This window comes from Amblyomma americanum, chromosome 6 (assembly GCF_052857255.1).
Source record: "Amblyomma americanum isolate KBUSLIRL-KWMA chromosome 6, ASM5285725v1, whole genome shotgun sequence".
NCBI lineage: Eukaryota > Metazoa > Arthropoda > Arachnida > Ixodida > Ixodidae > Amblyomma > Amblyomma americanum.
This window is the reverse complement of record NC_135502.1, coordinates 38,192,355-38,212,401: the sequence shown is the minus strand read 5'-3', so window position 1 is coordinate 38,212,401 and position 20,047 is coordinate 38,192,355. Positions and strand designations below refer to the sequence as shown.

The 20,047-nt window shown below is 49.5% G+C and overlaps 1 protein-coding gene across 2 annotated transcripts in view; it reads right to left on the bottom strand.

Annotated features, from left to right (window-relative positions):
* LOC144136629 (trypsin-1-like) overlaps positions 1 to 20,047 on the bottom strand; it is a 53,095-nt gene that overhangs the window by 12,124 nt on the left and 20,924 nt on the right. The window lies entirely within an intron of this gene.

Sequence of the window (20,047 nt, the reverse complement as noted above, 5' to 3'; positions counted from 1 at the left end):
TTTCGCCTCACCGCATTTTAGGTCAACAAAGTGCCCCCCCCCCCCCCCCACCCTCTCCCTGAATTTTTTGTTTCGAGCTTCCAGGCGAAGTTTGCTTTTCAAACTTTTCAAGCATTATACTGGTTAAAACAGTGAGAAACTCTTTAATGAAAAGCAGATAATTTTGCCAGTGTTTATTACACTTTTGAAATACTAGCAGTTGAATGCTTCTCTAATGTGCCCTGTCTGACGTGTTTCTGCACATGGTGGACAGCCCAACGCTTGCACTCGATGCAGGGTGGTTCGCTTATTGTTCTGGGCCACCAACCGAGAAAACGTGTCAGTTATAGTGGCGCCAACATCCCTGTTCTTAAAACAGCACTTCGGTCAACGCAAGACCAACTTGTAGCCCATATCAGCTGCACCGAGCATGGAGTGAAAGTTTCGTCTTTTTGTTTTAATCCATGTGATGTGGTCCGCAGCGACATCTCCAAATTTGTGTGAAAAAGAAGAACTACTCCTGGCTGGAGTTCTGGCGTATAGTCTGATAAACACCCGCGTTAATTTCTTTCCTGGGAGGTGCAGTCGCGGACAGAAGTAAATGAATCACGCTTCGGCGGCCGAAGCCTTCTCACGCGTCACCTAATGAAAAACAATACATGTTTGATGCATCTGCAAGTAATATTTATTTTTTACCTTGCACATCAAGGCAGCAAACATTTGTATTTCCGTTACGCATCGCGACAGAACAGTTTGAATTCTGAAGCGTGGTCCATACTATTCTCTACGCGACTGTACCTGCTAGGAGCTACAATGCGTTTTCCACTTACTGCGGGGCATCCTTCTACAGATAAAGGGGGCATCCGCCTCACGGCCGTAATTTTGTGCCGCATTCGAGCAGTCAGCACTTTTATCGCACGCTTCCAACAATGTTTACGACATTCCAACAGCATGCCAAGGGACCAGATTATTTTATTTCTTTATTTTCGTTTCGCCACCACCCGTTCTCCTCTCATTCGAAAACGCTCGTTGGGCGCTATTGCAATGTGCTGCATTTCCGCAAAATTGCGCGCATTCAAGCGCGACCTGTGGTGCGCCCCCCGTCAAGCTGTCAGTCGCAGTGGGTCCCTGCGTGTAAGCAGCGCATAAATGCGGTGCAAAAAAAAAAAGGCACCAACGCTTAGCGTTTACACAAAACCCAGCCTTTAATTTTCGCACCGCACCGTCGTTTTTCAGGGCCCGAATTTTCGTCGAGACGGGTCGAGATACATACGGCCGTGCTGAGATGGGGCTTCGGTTCAGTTCCCGTCCGGCAACCCTTTTGATGCGCTAGAGCCTTTGCGGAACGACGCGCTTGGCTGGACACTCAACTGCCGTTGTTTCAGGGCGGTGTGAACGTGGTCGGCTGCTCAGAGCAGCGGTCATTCCTGTTACGCTATCTAGAAGCGTCCCTATTTGCGTGACCAGTAAATAGCAATCTAGGAGACATTGCAGCTTGTCTACTAGCTCAGGCGCTACAGGCGAACAGGTGGGCAGTCTGTTGCTTTCGTAAAAATAAAAGTTTTGTGGCACCATCACCAACTTGCGTTTTTAATTAAAAACTGCGACACGAGGACTTGAGCTTTCCTTACTCTGAACGCAAGCACACACATGTACGCGCGCACGAAAGCGCGCCCACAGACACGCGGGGTTATCAGAAAAAGAGGCCGAGGAAATCATGCATCGATGGTCGAGTAGTGGAAATCGAACCGTCGACCTCTCGGTTCCTCGACCGGCGCTTTGCCGAGTGAGTCGTGTGTTTTTCAGCGCCGGAAATGCGCACTGAGAATCTATCAACTGCTGTTGGCCAGAGCCGTAGTGCGGGATAAGAGGTGGAAAAGCTAAACTGCCGGACCTATTATTGAGGAAGAATGCAAGGATTGAGGCGAGTAACCATTGGACGACCGCAACAGATGCCGATCGTCATGGTTTCTTTTATTGTCAATAAATGCCTATTTCCACTTCCGGCTGTGGAAGGGTTTTAGTGTTGGCGGCTACTTCTAAAAATGATATACATCCCGATCATCAATCAATCAGTCAAAGAAAATCCTCTCTAATGCAGCTGACTTTCGTGGGTGACGGTGGCTGGTAGCTGCCGGCATTCTGCTGGATGTGAAAAAGAAAAAATAAATGGTCCACATTGTGGTCATTTTCCATGCATGGTACCCGTTCGAGTGCGAGCTCTCAGGGTCCTGTTCCCCGTGGAGCCTTGAACGTGGAGAAACTGCACCTTGTAAGCAGTGATTAGAGATGCAACATTTTTGTTTTGCTACTTATAGGAAAATGCGGGGCAGCTGTTGGCATGGCCACGTTAACATTTTAACATACCTCCAGGTTTACCGCTACCGCTCTCAATGACCAGCGCCAGCTGCCCACGTGCACCGCGCGCATGCTCTCACAATTGGTGGCAGAAGCTAACGGCACCTCCACATTACGTCAGTATCAGTAAGCACCCACCTCGTTCATTTGTACGCGCTCAAATTCCAGCATCTCAAAGATGAACGCCTTAGTCATCATTATAAGTACCAGGCAGCACTTCTTACCACTGTCCACAGTTCAAGCATGGTTCCGTCAACGACAAGAACTCTTATGCCCCAAGGAACAGCTCACTGGCGACCGATCACCACGCAAGGCCGCGTGGTTGGTCCACAGGCCGCAGCACAGCGCAGACTCACCCTCCTCAAAACGACGCCACAATGCAGGAGGTCCCGGACCGGGCGGCGGCTCTGCCCCAGTGCCAGCCACCACAACGGCCTATTGCCTATGGCACACGCATTTTCACGCCCATAGCGGACGGCTCCAAGCCCAAGTAACGGCGGCAAACGCGCGGAGGGGAGAGCTCAGAGGAGGATGGAGAGGAGGCCGAGCGGAGAGCAAAGGTGCGCAAACGCAGCTGCATCAAGCGCCCCAGATATTTCTACCCTTACACTTCTTGTTGCTCGCAATATCCTTTCTCTTCCTCAATAAGAAATATTGCTCGTTGCGCTTCCTTCTACATTGGTCGCCTCTAGCCATGCACTTCGCGGGCACACTCGGCTCTGTGGGATGGGGTTAACGGTGAAATTGTTTTTTCACTGAGGTTATATCCTGGAAGGAGGACTGACTGTCCGCCGCGCCGGCGAGGAAGCAGGCTGCGCTTGCGCGGGCCAGTCCGGAGCTGGGGGGAAACCCCAGCCGAATCGGGTGGGAGTGACCCAGCTGCGGGCTTTCTCCGTGGATTAAGCGGCGGCGTTGGGAGGAGAGCGCCCCAAAGTCGGTCAGCGCGGTCCGTGTGGCGACCGCGTCGTGTCGTTCACCCTTCCTGGGGAAAAACGCGGCACGCGAACGCGAGGGCAGCCTCGACTCAAAAAAGAAAAAAAAAAGCGGAGAACGAGAACGGAAATAGGATCGGGGAGAGTTTGCAAGCCTGGGTTCACAAGAACGCGCACCGATTCATTGAACACTAATTACAACTGACTAATGTATCTTGGTGACAGATTTTTCTTTAATCCGGTTTCTTGTGTTCTTATTACCTGGCACGCGTTCGTTTTCTCTTATGATGAATACCCGTAAGTGCTAGGCGACGTATGCTTGAAGTTCCCGCGTGGCCGCGGATATTTTGTGGGAAATATTGCTTTCGGATCGACAGTTTTAGGCATGTCACAAGTACTGTAAGGGCTTCATTTCGTATCGTGTCACTTTTCATCCATCCGTTAACAACACAGCGTTGCGCAGCGGCCCCTTCACTTTTAGCGGCATTAAATCAGGTTTGATGACATTCAGTGATTCCACAGATCAGGTACCTAGAATGAAAGGCAGTGAGATACCCAGGCTTGCAGAATACAAATATCTCGGGGTACGGATACACAAAGGACAGATATACTTGCAAAAGCACGAAAAGTCTACCAGGAAGAAATGGCGAAGAGATTCCGTTGTGATGAAACATAGGGCATCAGGGGGCTACATCAGGCATGAAGTACTGGGAGGTATTTGGAAGGGAATAGTGGTGCCAGGGCTTACTCTACTGGGAATGCGGGTTTGTGCCTAAGAGCAGAAGTTCAGTCGGGACTAGAGGCAAATCACAGAACTGTTGGTAGATAGCACTTGATGGCCGTGGCAAAACCAAAAATGAAGGCAGTTGGGGAGTAAAACATTATATGAAGAACGCCCGAGGAAACTGGACGATAACAGGTGAGCAACTAAGGTATTTAAAGGCGGCGATGAATAGGACTCCAGGAACGCTCCCCTCCGCGTACGTTAGTGGACTGCGACACGTGCTAACAAAGAGAGAGCAAAGGCAGCAAGCAACCCGCTGCTGCTGCTGGCACGCTTTAGTCACCCCTGGAAAAGGGACCGAGTTGGTCCCGAAACTTTGGGTAAAGTTACAAATATTGGTTGGCGTCAGTTTTCTCTCAACTATCTCAAGAACCCAACCAGACGGACTTCTGTAGAAGACGTTTTCGTTCAAATAATTAACTACTTCTACAGAAAAAGCGTTGACTAACAGTGGTGGAAAGTGGCTAGAACGTTAACCACTAGGTATGCAGGAAACCAGGACGGAAAAATAATGAGCTTTAAAGAATATGTCATAAACGTAAAGGGGAGTGACTGGAGTAATTCGATTAAAAAGAAACAGCAAGACCTGTACAGAAAATGGAAAACAAAACCAAATAAAGATGAAAGGATCTATGACAACTCAAGAAGCAGCACCCTATTCTTTGAAACGAAATCGGGTTGTCTTCGAACGCGAAGCTACAAAAAGAAATTTAACCAAGAAGATGACATGTGGTAAATCCATAGAGACAATGAAAAATATCTTATTCAACCAGATGTCGACACAGACACAGTCATTCGCCCTGAAAGCCTAGGGTTCGGCGATAACAAAAGTAATGTGAATGAATCTCCGGCAGACATAAGCAAAAAGCCAATAGAAGTGGCGGCTCTAAAGCAGGGGGGTGACGAAAGTATACCATTTCAGGATTTAAAATTGGTCAAACGTGAAAGTGAGTATAACTTTAGATATAAAAAAACTGGCGAATTTATCAATAATACCGTTCAATTTGACAGACTGGCAAGAGAAATATAAAGCAAAGCGAATTCCGGGCATGGTGGCACTTGCTACCACCCAATTTAAAAGAAAAGGATCCTAACATCCATCCATAGATCTGGCCATCCATCTATCCAGTGGCAGACGTATAGAGGCGCGTCCGTCTTTCAGAGGTATGTCAAGCTGTGTTGGCTGTGCTTATCTGTATTTCACACAGACAGAGTGCATATCAGTGCGTGAACATAAGGTTCTCGGCTTTGACGTTGAGGTGGGCGCCGTTCAAGTTTTGCTAAGAACTAGGCTTTTGTGCCGCGGTTTGGCACCACCCACAGTGATCGTTGCGCACGCTCCCGTGACGGTGCGGTCCGACCCCATGGACAGTCCGTGTTGACTGCTGTTGCGGCACGCCTGGGAATGTCATCCGGGTCCAGAGGCCGACTGGACACGATTATGGGTAAGAAGCGCTTTGTAGTACCTAGTCGCACTTCGGGCTGCCAGATTTGCGCGGTTCGAGTGCCGCTTTTTAAAGCTCAGCCGCAGCATGCTCGCCTGTAGCTGTGGCGCCTGCCAATCCCCAGAGCAAGTAGGACATTACAGTCGAGCGAGTTCGACATTTATTTGATGCGTGTTTCTTAGAAGTGTATACGTATTCATCGTGCAAGCAGACGGATACAGTTATTGTGAGAACTACTGCCGCAGCCTGGGCTCCTGGCTACACGATAGTAGCTCACCACGCTGCGATTAAACGTGTTTTGCGCCTAATCTTGAGAATAGACGTAATCACATCTCACAGCAAACCCACTTGAAGTACTCAAATTGTTTGTTACATAGAAGGGCTATTCAGGCCGCATTGGATTAATAAGTGTAAATTGTGAAATTTAACGTCCAAAAGCGACGCATGGGCCACAGGGTACGACGAAATGGGGTATTCTTGTTTAATTCGGACCACCTGAGATATTTCCAAGGAACCATGAAATGATATGCACTGAATTTAAGAAAAACGCGCTAAAGATCGGTATTCACTCGTCACCATACCACAATTTTTAAGCTAACACCGAAGATATCAGCGATTAAAAATGATGTCCCTCCCCTCCCCGTTCAATCCTTACAGGCCGCTACACCACGGGAAAAAAAAGAAAAAAGAAAACTGGTTCGGATTGCAACCCGCCGCGACTAGGGTTGGGTTACCAAACCTAGGGTGCCTTATAAAACATGCAGTTTTAGGTGGTAACTTTTCGAGCTCCTAACTACTGCACTACACGCAACATTGTCGGCGTAATATATGGTGTAGTCTTTGCCACTCGGCACTTGGTTGAAGATAAAGAGAAAAGCACCAACTGCACGGAGTGGTTAATTTTCGACTCCTACAAACAGCCGTGACTTGGGAGCACTAGTCTCTGCGATCGGACATTTGGTAGATGGGTACGCTAGATCTTCATGTTCGATTTCTTCACGTTAACAAATTCTAGCCGCAGATATTGCTCTTTTTCGTCATACACTTAAGGACTAACGTTTCTGAGGGGACTAACAAACCTTCAAACATTACCCGCCTTGGTGGTTTGGCAACTTTGGCGTTTCGCCACCGACATCGCCACATTAAACAGAAAGGGCGGCAAAATAGAGCTCTGCGACGCGCCCAGTGCAGCGGGACGAGGCGAGTAGAGAGCCCTTGAAATGCGAACACGCATTGTGTGCCCACTAGCTACTGAGCCCGAAGTGGTGGCACCAAATCCTGACCGCGACCTCACTTCGACGTAAGCTAAACACAAAAGCATTCCCGCGGTGTGCAGTGTCAGTGCACGTGAAAGAACCTCTGATAATCGAATTTAATCCGGATCCCTCCGCTACTGCATCCTTCAGTCCACGTGCGGTTTCGAGATGTTACACCACACCACTATTTGCGCCACTCTTCCCTCACTAAAAATATTTCAAAAATTAATACTAAACAAAACGAGATTATTATTAGTAGTACGAGTATTATTAGTCTTCTTCAGGCGAAAGTACTGAAAGAAAATAGGTGCACTATCTGAAGTTTCATGCTTCACTACATTTGCCTTTTTAGCTGCGGAGCAGCGTCAGGTATCATTCGCAGAATAGTGCAAAGGTGTCGTAGTGAAGCCAATGTTAGTGAAATCTAAAGCGCATCCGCATCTTGTAAAGATAAAGTAGCAGTTTAATAAAGTGCGCAGGAATGAACCAGAAGTACAACATGACGCAGGTAAACAGGCAGCATAGAAAGCTGACGTCCGATGTCACGCACAGCAACCAATGAAGTGTACTGCACGGTTCGGAGTTTTGCGCGATGTATACAGCCTAACGCTGTTCAAGCCCCCCAAAAAATCGAGGCAGGGATAGACAGAAATTTATCAGATCCCCAGAGTTTTTTTGTTTTTTTTTTTGTTTCACGTTTACCCAGGTGTCGGTTGCCATTAACGTCGTAGACAGTTCCTCACGATGTAAAATAGTGATTTCGAAAGGTTAAAATCTGATGCTTGTCCCATAATCGGTCCCGTAAAGCCTGCGCATGGCGCACATGCAACGATGTAAAGTTTCTGCGTGAGGCGAGTAAACAAAAGGCCAGCAACAGTAATAAGCCGGGTGCTGCTGGCCGCTGGCAAACAAGCCAGCGGGAGCAGCCCCGTCGCTACTTCGCAAAATCGACGACAGGCGGTGCAGCCGGAGCTGGGCTGTAATGTCTAGGGCGGAAAACTGTCGCGATCATAATCATCATCATGGCGTTATTACAGCCTGCTCCGGCCTTCGCCTCTGCAGATAGCGGCAAACGTATTAGGCATGCGCTTGGTCTTCCACCGTGCTATGCGTTCACCAACAGGAACAAAGGTCACACGACGGCTCATGGGCCCGCGGACCGGGCGTCGCGTGACGTCATACTTCCGCTCCGTGAGGTCGCACATAGGCGGCGTACGGAGAAAGGCCGCTCGCATCCGACCTTCACGTTTGCAGGTGGCGATAAGTGGTTTAGGCATGCGCATTGTCTTTTGCCATGCAACGTACACCGCCATCGCGGGCCAGGAGCGAATCTCATGGATCGCGGGCCAATGCCTCTTCGCGAGAAGAAGTAAAGGACCAAAAATCAAGCCGTAAAAACTTAACACCCCGTATGTCGGGCCCGATGGTTTAGTAAACGGTCATAGTATTTACAAGTACAAAGCATCTATGAGTTCTCGAAGGTTACCTTCAATCAGTTACGTCAGTCTCGTCAGTGCTGTCGGTTCCTTCAGTTGCGCCTGTCGCTCCGATGCGGAGCAGAGCACACACTAAGCGGAATCCCCTGGCAGCGTCGTAGTTCTTTGTTCTTCCGTGGTAAAAATGTCCTCGTTTCTGGGCCGGCCGATCTCGGAGAAAAGCCCACTAATGGCAGTGCGTCCCATGCGATTTTTGGCAGGCCTTTGGTACTGTACCTTCGGGCAACTCAAGATGGCGCTGTTCGGGCTCCTCCTCTTACACTCTCTCCCCCACATTCAAAAAAAAAATTCTGCTTGGGAAGGGAGTTCGAAGAAAAAGCCACGTCGTGCACATCCTTCGCTGTTGAGTTGCTTTCCGAGGGTGGGGGCAGGTGGCTTTGGCATGACCCGTCCTCTGTGACTGCGGCGCCCACAAACTGTTCCAGCAGAACCTGAGGTCCCTGTCCCCCTTTCTCTGTCATGCTTGAGTCTCTGGAATTGGGCTCCAGCCAAGTCGGAGTCCCTAGCTGAGTCTTCATAACATCAAGACTTGGTGCTAAAAAAGTGGCGAGTCCGGCTAGCTCGTGGGGACTCATGCTGAGAATTCACAATGCGCTAGACTGGGCGAGGAGAAAGACATGGACAACACCCAAGTCTAATGAAAAGAATGCGTGTGTGAGAGAGGCGCCAGTGAAAAGCGCCCTCTCTGTCCGACTCCTCATAATCGACCGGGCAGGCCGGTCACCCCTCCCTTTGAGCAGCTGCGCGAGTAGAACGCGCATCCTCTTGAAAGGGGCCAGTTCTGCACATGCTTTGCACGTGTTGGCCTGACAGGCTTCACTGACAGGCTTCCGAGGTGTGGGTTCAAAGAAATAGTGGACAGTGAATTTTTTTTTTCACAGCCCAAACTTAAAGAAAAAACTGCTAGTGGACCATTTCCACTCTGTGAAGCAGGTTATTGACGAAAATGCCTTTACCAAAACGGTGAAATTTGTGTCGCAAGTAAATGACGAGATCATTCAGGACGTGGAATTCCCGCAAAATTAATACTTCTTTTTGGCATAGTCATTTTCGGAAAATACTTAGTTTTGTTGGATGGCTGAACAGTTCGGTGCACGCAGTTTTGTTGGCCAAAGGAATAGGATTTCGTCACGTTTTTCGCCGGATAATAACGAAAATAAACTTTATTTGAGCACAAAATAAAGTGCCCTTAAGGAGATATGCGAGGCTGAAGAGGAAAACGAAAGCGCACGAAATGTGCTTACCAGCTGCTCGCTTATGGTTAACAGAAAAAAAAATGCTTGTATTAAGTATATTACAGCAACGCCCAAACAATAACGAAGATTAAAGCGCCGAAAGACTCACTTCCCTCGGTGTGCTGTGCTTCTGCAAGCTCAGCTAACTCGGTCCACCCAACAATGGACACAACATGCTTCGCCAGATGCATTAAGGCCAGAGTACTCACAATGGTCCCCTTGGCGCTTTTGTTTTCGCCATTGTTTTCTGTGATGCATTTGATCTGACAACCGTGGTTATGCTGTGTTCTCTTCATTGAACTGTTTGGCTGCGAGTCTGATCAGCTTTTCACACCGTCTTGCGCGCCGTGAGTCATGGTTATTATCATTGTGAAGGTAATAGCTGGCCGACGCCATCTCATCTGTAGAGCTGCGCTTTTGCACACAGTAATCCGCAGTAGGGTCTTCAAAAAAATTATGAGATCACTGCGGTACCCGCATTGGAGGAATGCATAAGCATTCACGCATCCTTGACTCGCCGCGATGGCTCAGTGGTTAGGGCGCTCGACTGCAGATCCGGTGATCCCCAGGTGGTCGAAATTATTCCGGAGCCCTCCACTACGGCACCTCTTTCTTCTTTCACTCCCTCCTTTATCCTGCCCCGCCGCGGTGGCTCAGTGGTTAGGGCGCTCGACTACTGATCCGGAGTTCCCGGGTTCGAACCCGACCGCGGCGGCCGTGTGCTGTGCGATGTCAGTGCACGTTAAAGATCCCCAGGTGGTCGAAATTATTCCGGAGCCCTCCACTACGGCACCTCTCTCTTCCTTTCTTCTTTCACTCCCTCCTTTACCCTTCTCTTACGGCGCGGTTCAGGTGTCCAACGATATATGAGACAGATACTGCGCCATTTCCATTCCCCCAAAACCAATTATTATTATTCCCTCCTTTATCCCTTCCCTTACGACGCGGTTCAGGTGTCCAACGATATGAGGCAGATACTGCGCCATTTCCTTTTCCAGAAAAACCAATTATTATTATTGACGCCTCCTCGCCCCCCTTTGCCTCTCCTTACTCTTTAGGCCCGTTTCACATGCTTGCGATTTTCTCCTGCGACACTGCGAATTCCGTCGGTCTGAGACTAGGGAGGGCCGTCGGTCTAGTCGCAGACGGCTCGCGATCGAGTTCACTCCGTTTGGTATTTAGTCCCAGAGTCGGTGTGTTCGCTCTGCGACTGACCATTGGGGAGCGCCGAGACGGAGTGTACGTGATGTCACGTGGGAGAAGTTGCCGCGGTGGAAGCAAAACTGTTTATTCTAATCAAAACGCGCGAAATATTGCCTTACATCTAAAAATACGCTGGTCATCGAATCGTCACCACATTCCGTGTGACGTTTCTGTCGCGTTTAATAATGGGTTGTCTGTCCCTTCGACCGAATTCGCTGTGTCGGTGTTGCATGTGAAAGCAGTCACCGAAAACCGCACTGCGGCCTCGCCGACTACACCAAATATTTTCGGTCCAGTCGCAGCATGTGAAGCAAGCCTTGTTCACGCTTCGCTCCGTCCGCACTTCCGGTTTTTCAAATTTGGCGTCACGCTTTAGCTCCACCCACTTCCGATGTTTTCAAATTTGGCGCCACTTTTGCTCCAGTCCCGCCTACTTTTTGGGAATTGTTGGCTCTAACTAATTAACTAATTACCGCACATGCACCTCACGATTTCCCCTTCGAGATTTTTTGATGCTCTATCTAATGCAACCATTCTTTTTCTTTTAACTCAATTCGTTCGAACGTTATCGTGATAACAAGCTCGTGATGACACGAAACCCCAAACATCGCCATGCAATGCTTACGAATTAATAACGCTGAACATCGAACAGTTGCAGCGAAGTGCACGGCTTAGCGCGTTTGTAGCCACTCGAAACTGCTTCGTGCGGATACGTCGACCAGCCACATAGCAGGCCAGCTACTGCACGACCGTTTCTCGAGCACTCTGGAAATGGCAGGCCTGGTCAAGCAAAGGCACCAGCGCGTGGGGCCAAGACTGACCGAGTCACGCTCACGCGGCGCTCCGTGCGTGCAGAGAGCACGGCGTACACAGCATGCACCAGGGTGAGGGTGCGCATACCGGTTCCCCCAAGGTCTTCTCCATTTGCGGCGAGAGATTCGGCATCACGCTGCCGCCTTTGCGCCGCCAAAAGTACCGTGCTGGCCGGAGGAACTTGCAGGACTACTATGAATGAGCAGAGTGCTGACACTCACCCAAGTTGATCGTTATCTGAGTATGCGCTAAGCCCTGCTTCGTCAGTGCACGCACGCGTGGAAGAAAAGGGAAATAGTGTTTATAAGCGGAGATATTAGGGTACGATAAAGGCCGAACTACGGCCCTAAAACAATTAAGCTCGAAGCCATTGTGAGCTGCATTGAAGTCAGTCTCTGAAAACGCGGGCGGAAGCGCCATATTCACTGTTTGCAGTCAGTGTGAGGAGCACGTACAGGTAACAGCGTTGCCCTGGAAACCGAATATTTCTGGACCGATATAACAGACAGGATGAGGGACCACATCGCAGTAGACAACGCTACCTCGTTTCAAGCAATCCTGCGACGCCCTGAGATTCCAAGGTTAATTGTGTGTGGTCTGTCTGTCTGTCGGTGTGTGCCTGTCTGTCGTCTACGCGTTCAATCGCGCCTGCCATAGCAGCTACTGGACAGAATTAAGTGATGCCACACAGAACAGTTATTCGTCCCTATTTTGTGCTTAAAAGCAGACGGGGTAAACTGAAGTTAGCCCGTATCGATTGATTACCACCTGCTAATGAATAAAAAGCTTCTTTATTTGAAAACGGAGGCTTCGCTGTATGAGCTAGAAACAGTAAAAGAGAGAGAGAGAGAGACGCAGGTAGCGCCGCCACCGGCTGTTTTGCGATCAAACTGCGTTGACGCAAAGGCGCTTTTTTTTTTTGCGGGGACCACTGGTGTTAACCACACCTCCATTTATTTCTAAGTATTGATTTCGATTTCGATCTAAGTAGTGATTTCAGTTAATTTCGAAGTTGATGTCGAGAGGTTGAATTAGTGGCGGGAAAAAATGGTTCCATTTTTAAACGCAATTTCTTCATAAATAAACGCGTTTTCTACTGCCAAACCAATATGGCTCGAAAGAGCCAAACACTCAATGTTTGCTATGGCCGGCTAGAACTCAAGAAAGAAGCGGCATTTGTCCCTCGAAAGAGGCCTTCCAGTCAGTGGCGTACACCGATTCTCCTGACAGCGTATTTAACCTTCTTGGAACAGCTAGTGTGCCGTCTCAGGGGATGGCAGATTGGCAGATGAAAGGGGATTAGCATGAAAATCGGTCAACGCGATTTTTGGCTGGATTGCATCATTTGATGGGCATTTGCCGCTTCGTTCTTGAGTTGTATGCGGCTCCAAGAAAACCTGGTGCTGTCTTCGGCGGTACGCAAAAACGCAAAGTTCCTTAATCCCGGAAGCAGAGCGCGGCGCGAGTGATGGCCGGCTGTGTGCCGGTGCGCTGCTGCAGCCACACGTGCCAAACGGATGCGCCTTCGTCCATCTTCCCGGCACGTATGCCACGCATGCAAACACGCCATTGCAGCGTCGACCGGACAAAGGCGGCGGCGGCGGCGGCGGCTACTGTTCCGGTTCCGCACTAGAAAACCGGCGGCTGCACACAGCGACCACTTTCCTTCTCGGTGGGCGACCATAGGAGCGCGTGGCCTCTCCGCTCTAGATACGGCCTCTCCGCCCACTGGCGGCGGCGGCGGTCGGTAATTGCCTCGGGCGGGGAGGTTTCGTCGTGCCAAGTTCAAGGTCTTCGCGCGGCACCGACGCACAGACAGTAGGCGCCAGACGGGCGTGCGTGGTAGAGACCGACCGAGTGTCAGATATCACACGGGCTCGGGAGTTACGCAGATGACGATCGATGGTGCGCTCACAAAGGCGCTGACGCTTGAAACACTGCGCTGTCATGGTTGTTCTGAATGCTCTTTGAACGCTGCCTCCATTAAAACTTCGGTGGCCTACCCTTCCGGAGATCGGGACGCTATGTGAAAGAACAGAACAGCGATATTGTGGGAATCGCCGTCCCATTGCGCAGTGGGAGCGGCCAGGACTGCCTGGGGGACAGTGTCTTGGTTAAACGTTCTCAAAGCGCCATGGGTCAGCGTGGTGGCTTAATGGTAGCTTTGGACTGCTGATCCCAATGTCGTAGGATCGAATCCTGACGCGGCGGCCAAAGAAGCGCGCGTGCTTAGCGCTGTCTCCGCATGTTAAAGGATCCCGGCTGTGCGAATTTAATCCAGAGCGCTCCACTGGGACGTCTCTCATAGCTGACGCGAAGCTTTGGGGCGTTAAAGCCCCTGCATATACCATACCATACCGTACCATAACGCAAACAGAACACAACGGAACACAACGCAACGCAAAGCTAAGCCGCCGCGGTAGCGCAGTGGTTATGGCGCTCGGCTGCTGACCCGAAAGACGCGGGCTCGATCCCGGCCGCAGCGGTCGAATTTCGATGGAGGCGAAATTCTAGAGGCCCGTGTACTGTGCGATGTCAGTGCACGTTACAGAACCACACGTCGCCGAAACTTCCAGAGCCCTTCACTACGGCGTCCCTCATAGCATGAGTTGCTTTAAGACGTTAAACACCCATAAACCAAACGACGCGACACTACACTACATAACGCAACACATCAAAATACAATGGTGGCATGGCTGTGTTACGTGAGTTCAAAATCACGGGGCACGCATGAGGAGACTTTCAGGCTTTCGCTGAGAGCAGGGAACCGAAATCGCCGCGAATGCAGCAGACACTCCTCAACGTCATCACGCGACCACGCGTCGACAACCGCGTTTCTCATCCTGTTCAAGTACAAGCATGTGTCAAAACCGATACAACTGAAAAAAAAATCAGTGATAGAAAAGAAGCGTCAAGCGTGCATTCCCAGGTGCCACGGAGCGAAAAGCTTTTTTTTTTTTTTTCAACAAGTAAAACCAGCCGCAGCAAAAGCACTTCGTGGTGGTGCCTTTCGAGCATTCCTGAGACCGGAGAGGTTCTGAAAAACGCACTGGAGAGAAGCATCTCGTGACTGAAGCCGTTCCGCGGTTGTATCTTCAGTGTGCACTGGCCTCAGCCGACGCAAAAAATTCTGAGGCGCAGGAATGCGAAAGCATTGGACCCCTCCAGAACGCGGTTTTTTTTTTCCACGGCGCATGTAGGCATTGCATTTTTTTTCTGTTACATCTTATTTTTATTTTTGTTGAATGGTTTTTGGTTCTCCTGTTTTTGTTACTTCCGAATTTTCCATTTATTTTGAACTTTTCTTATGTTTCATTAATTTTGTAATCTTTAGCTTACTTTCTATTTCTAACTTTTTATTTTGTTTCTTATCTTTGTTTGTTTTAGTTGTTTTACCAGTTGCCAATTAATGACTAATTCACCAACTACTAATGACCTATTACTTAGTAATTGCTAAAAGTATATGGGTTGTAGCAATTATGCCATTGATGACGTCATAGTGTGACAGAATTCGCGGACCGACGGACGGACAACGATGAATGAGCCATTAAAGGCTCATCGTGTCTGTCCGCTCCTTTATCCTGTCTTTTTGAAGCGAAAAGCTTCACTAGGCTCGTCAACACCGGGCTTCGCGTGAGCCACACTACAGATTTGCCACAGCTGCGCATGCGCGAAACCGAGTGACGTCACGCGGAGCGCAGGTAGTCGCTGCTGCCGCAGCCGTCGTCGCCGCCGCGCGCTGCCTCTGTCGTCTGACCTTTCGCCATGGAAGGAGAAGAAGACCCTGAAGTAGTTGCGTGGGAGTTGGCTCAAAAGCAGCATGTATGAAACCTTAAGCTAAACCACGAGCATCGCTACGAAGCTTTTCGCTTCGAGATATCCAGGCTTAACACTTAAGCTAAGCCTCAGCCCAACTTTTTTTGCGCTGTACCTTTTCCTGCGAAATGTACCGACTAGCCCCGACAAATACCCTTTCGTTGACTAAAACGCTGACAGCATGGTGAACTTCGCGCCGCCTCGGTTTCTCTCGGGGTTCTACAGTTGTATAATTCGATCTGAAGAAGTCCATTTAATGCTTAGATGACTATAAACCTTTCTGAGCTTCACGTGCCGTTGGGCTGATATATCTTGACGGCGCACTTCGAATAAAGTTGTTCTCCTACTGCTTCGAAGACATGTCCTCCGCAGCTCAGAGGCATTGGGCTGCGCCAGTTCAAGGTTACGTCCAGTCGAGTGTAGCCCGAGGCTAAACTTAACTGAACATCAAGGCTCCGTGCGCTGCAGTTTGGCGCGCGCGAGTGGCGCCATCTGGTTAACAGCGGTGGCGAAAGGCGGACGCAGCCAACGCAGCTCTCTGGTTAATTTACAATGATCGAGGCGAGCGGTAAGCTGTTTCTTCCAAAGGCGAAAACAAACTTAGTTAATTATGGGTGCTCGACCTACTGCTGTATTTACCAATGTCATAACAGCTATAAAAAACTCTGTAGTCCACTTACCGAATATATTTCAACGCTTTCCTTGGAGATCGTGCATGGTTGCTCATGCAGAGGGTCTACTGGAAATGAGAGCATTGTGGAACTAAATTCACGAGAGTGAACTGGGAAAGGGTTTACACTGACTGGGGTTTTTTGGACGTGCCATCACTGGTTGGAGTCAGGAGTTGGTTTGTGTATTGATGTAGAGGAACGGAATGCGCTCAGTGAGTCACAGGAAATGGTCTACGTTGAAGTTTTTGGAGCTAGCATCATAAGTTTGTCTTCGTTTGTTATGCTCATCCGTGATTCAGCGCGTGAATTTCGTTTCTAGTTTTTTTTTTTCTCGTGCGTGTGTGCCTGCTGTGGGTGCGACGTACATTCTGAGAGTGCTTATGTCGTATTTCGCAGTGATTCACCTAAGTTTTTGTGTATTTATTTGTATCTTTTTATTAGCTACAGTAGGGTTAAATTTTTGTATATTTATTTGTTGCATTCCAGAGATCTAAAGCCCTGTTCTGAATGAATAAAAAGAAAAATAATAATAATAATAATTAGGCTTTTTGGGGGGGGGGGGAGGAAGGAAATGGCGCAGTATCTGTCTCATATATCGTTGGACACCTGAACCGCGCCGTAAGGGAAGGGTAAAGGAGGGAGTGAAAGAAGAAAGGAAGAGAGAGGTGCCGTAGTGGAGGGCTCCGGAATAATTTAGACCACCTGGGGTTCTTTAACGTGCACTGACATCGCACAGCACACGGGCGCCTTACCGTTTTTCCTCCAAAAAAACGCAGCCGCCGCGGTCGGGTTCGAACCCGGGAACTTCGGATCAGTAGTCGAGCGCCCTAACCACTGAGCCAACGCAACGAGTGGTTCAAATTTCCGTATACATATTTCTTGAATTTCACAGCATACCTCAACCCTTAATTTCTGGAGTTAATCTTGATTTTAATGAGGTTTATCGTCCCAATGCAACTCAGACTATAAGGGGCGCATATAGTGCAAGGTTCCAGATAATTTCGACCACCTGGGGTTCATTAACGTGCACTGACATCGCACAGTACGCAGTCCTCTAGCATTTCGCGTCGATCGAAATGCGACCGCCGCAGCCAAGATCGAACCCGAGTAATTCGGGTCAGCAGCTGAGCACCATAACCGCCGAGCCACCGCGGCGTCCTTTCTAGAGTTAAGTATTTACCAAAACAAAAATACGACCAAAATAATTCATTTAATTGGTGCATTCACGAAATTCTTAAAATGAAAGTCCTCCAACATTGGATGATACTCAGCAAGACACCCATCGTCTTTCTGTATGCTTAGAACTATGCTTCTCTGAAGGGAACACGAAGTAAGCAGTGTCAATCCTGCAGGATGTAGACCATTATCATCTGATATGTGTAGTAAGTGCGTTTTTCGAAATTCTATCCGACCATTCACATAGTAAATGTCACAGTGGATGACCGTTACATAGCTGAATGCATTATCTGGGTCAATCAGAAACTCGTTTCTCAAACTGTAAAGGCACTTAACTAATCTCAATAAGTTGAACTGCGCTGCGCGGATACTGCAGTGCCGTCACGACTGCAACACAATCATGGTTGCTCGGAATCGTTGATCAGCGCAACCTGAAAGGCTTTCAGTGCGTTTAAGGCGTTGACTCAGAATGGCATCGCGGTCAGTGCGCGTCTGCTATGCGGCCGGGCTGACGCGAAAGCATCGGGCATGGAGGAAAGCACAGGGCCACCACGGCCAGACTCGAGGGAGCGCGCACTCTCCCCTCGAGACAGGTAAGCGTCCGGTTAACGCGGCGAGTGCCACGAGGCGGCGCTGGCGATGTGGTCGCTGCTGGCGCCACCATACCAGCGCGCGGAGTTTGTTCAGCACATCAAGCGATATGCAGAGGTCGCAGGTTTGGCTCCTACCGGCGGCTTGTTTTCAGCTTCTTTGTCGAATTGATTTAAAATGATTCCCCAATTACTTTACCTTACTAATAAAACACCCGCCGCGGTGGCTCGGTGGTTCAGGCGCTCGACTACTGATCCGGAGTTCCCGGGTTCGAACCCGACCGCGGCAGCTATGTTTTTATGGAGGCAAAACGCTAAGGCACCCGTGTGCTGTGCGATGTCAGTGCACGTTAAAGTTCCCCAGGTGGTCGAAATTATTCCGGAGCCCTCCACTACGGCACCTTTTTCTTCCTTTCTCATTTCACTCCCTCCCTTATCCCTTCCCTTACGGCGCGGTTCAGGTGTCCGCCGATATGTGAGGCAGATACTGCACCATTTCCTTTCCCCAAAAACCAATTAATAATTAATAATAATAAAAATGAAACAATTGTATATTTCCTACGCTTTCCTTGCTTTTAATATACGATATTATGAACCCCCTCTCTCTCTTTTTGCTAAGCGGCAAAAACCTATAAACTCCACAGAGCGAATTGGCCTGGCCGAGGCTATTTGCAAATTAAAATTGAAAACGTTCCTTCTCACCCTGCTGGTGTCTTCTGTGCGGCAGCAGGGCAATAGATATGGCCATTATATGTTTTGCCGCACGCAAGCCTGGAGTTTTGCTTTCCCGCAAGCACATCTGTTGCCACGTCGCGCATGGTCTGGCCTAGCAAAACACTTCCTGGTGATTTTAAAAGCCGATGTTGCTGAACGCGAAGTGGTCGCTTCTAGCGGAAGCCGCGGCATCTTCGCTCAAGCGCAGCGAGTCGCCGCACGCTGGCGTGTTCCAATAAAAGAGCGCTTGAAGGAAAATGGAGAGAGAGAGAGAGAGAGCACCCCTGGGTGCTCGCACGTTTACGCCGAAACGAATCGTTTAGCGATAATGGAGCGTGGCTGCGGTGTTTGCGCACCGCCGCCCGCGCACCGCTAATGTTTGGAGGAGGAATTATTTGCGCGCTTTGTCACAACGGCCATCACCAGGGAGCGCGCGGATTTTGGGGTGCCTTGGAGGCGTTGGAACCATCTGTTTCCACCTTTAGGCGCTGCAATGAAAATGTCCTCCAAACTGGATCAAGGTCGCGCTCCTCCGCCTCTCGGGACCTGTGGGCAATGATTTCGCGTTCCGCCTACATCGTTAGCGAGCCATTGCGGCCTAATGTCGTCCCGTATGCGCCCTCTACAGAACCTCGCGCGCGCGAGAAAGACAGACACACACAGCCCAGTTTCTCATTCGGGATGGAAGAGCGAACCCCGATGACGCGGCAGGGAGGATCCTAGCCGCATCGCTGAGATGCAAGGGCGGGAGCGGCCCGAGGTCGTAGCACAATTGCGCGGGCCGTGTACACACACCGCTGCACTCAAGGAGGTCAAAGGGCGCGTGCGCACACGGCGTTGGGCGCGGCGCGTACTCCGTAAGCGCACAGTGTTGCGGTCGCTTCCTGACCTTCATTTTCACAGACCAGATGCGGCGGGCACGTACAGTCTTGTTCAAAAGTCTTAAGGCCAAAGGCATATTGTCCAGACAAATATGCAAAACGAGAGAGTTCGCGCATCAGATAAGCTACGATCATGCTTCGATGCCATACGTGCCTTCAGGATCCTCCTTGGCTTGCTCGAATACGATGTTTTATTATAGCCCACGCGTTTTGCACAGCTTCAGTACCCATTGAAACTAAGGATAATTAAAAGGAAATAGGTATTTACAACAATTAATAACGGGCTAGACAAACGTTTTTACTTGCAACTTGCCCCAGCTGACAGGAAATTTTACTGGGTTCTGCGGTAAGTGCCTACACGCAGATGCCAGCCGTTAGGTAATACGGGTGCCGTTCATCTATCGTAGCAACAACAGTGTCCATTTACCATTGTTATTACAGAGTAGACGCCAAAAGAAGGCTTGTTCCATTTTCTTGGAGCTGCAGGCGAGTTGCAAAAATCATATCAATATTTTTCTCCTTTCCCATTGTATGGAAAGAAAATATCTTAAAGTCGCTTCGAACCAGCGTTCCTCGAAGCACAAGCGTTTACTATACAGGGCACTGCTGATCCGTAAAATGACACCAACGTTCCTAATTCACGTCCTCGCCTACTGCAACGCATTCCACGATTTGCGTATTCGACGACAAACGCGCTG